This window comes from Hemitrygon akajei, unplaced genomic scaffold, assembly GCF_048418815.1.
Source record: "Hemitrygon akajei unplaced genomic scaffold, sHemAka1.3 Scf000119, whole genome shotgun sequence".
Lineage (NCBI taxonomy): Eukaryota > Metazoa > Chordata > Chondrichthyes > Myliobatiformes > Dasyatidae > Hemitrygon > Hemitrygon akajei.
The window spans coordinates 1,783,377-1,784,630 of NW_027332005.1; positions in this window are offsets into that span (position 1 = coordinate 1,783,377).

The following is a 1,254-nucleotide window of genomic DNA, read 5'->3' on the forward strand; positions in this document are numbered from 1 at the left end:
AAAGGAGAAGAAGTATAACATAGCAAAGATGAGCGGGAAGACAGAGGATTGGGGAACTTTTAAAGAGCAACCGAAGATTACTAAAACGACAATAGGGGGAGAAAAGATGAGTTACGAAGGTAAGCTAGCCAAGAATATAAATGAGGATAGCAAAAGCTTCTTTAGTTGTGTGAAGAGGAAAAAAAACATATTTAAGAACAAACTTGGGCCCTTCAAGGCAGAAACGGGTGAATTTATTATGGGGAACAAGGAAATGGCAGACGAGTTGAGCAGGTGCTTTGGATCTGTCTTCACTAGGGAGGACATAGACAATCTCCCAAATGTAATAGTGGCCAGAGGACCTAGGGTAACGGAGGAACTGAAGATAATTCACATTCGGCAGAAAATGGTGATGGTAGACTGATAGGATTGAAGGCTGATAAATTTCCAGGGCCTGATTGTCTGCATCCCAGGGTAGTTACGGAGGTGGCACTAGAAATCGTGAACGCAATGGTAATCATTTTCCAATGCTCTGTAGATTCAGGATCAGTTCCTGAGGATTGGAGGATTGCTAATATTATCCCACTTTTTAAGAAAGGAGGGAGAAGACAGGGAATTATAGACCAGTTAGCCCGACATCAGTGGTGGCGAAGATGCTGGAGTCAATCATAAAAGATGAAATAACGGTACATTCGTATAGAATTAACAGGATTGGTCCGAGTCAGCATGGATTTACGAAGGGGAAATCATGATTGACTAATCTTCTGGAATTTTTTGAGAATGTAACTATTAAAATGGACAAGAGAGAGCCAGTGGATGTAGTGTAGCTGGACTTTCAGAAAGCCTTTAATAAGGTCCAACATAGGAGATTAGTGGGTAAATTTAGAGCACATGGTATTGGGGGTAGGGTACTGACATAAATAGAAAATTGGTTGGCAGACAGGCAACAAAAAGTAGGGATTAACGGGTCCTTTTCAGAAATGAAGGGATTAAAAGTAGCATTAGCAAATTTGCAGATGACACAAAGCTGGGTGGCAATGTCAGATATGAAGAGGATGTTAGGATAATTGGGCAGATGCATGGCAGATGCAGTTTAATGTGGATAAATGTGAGGTTATCCACTTTGGCGGCAAGAACAGGAAGTCAGATAACTGTATGAATGCTGTCAAGTTAGGAAATGGGGAAGTACAACGGGATCTAGGTGTCCTTGCTCATCAGTCACTGAAAGTAAACATGCAGGTACAGCAGGCAGTGAAGAAAGCAAATGGCATGTTG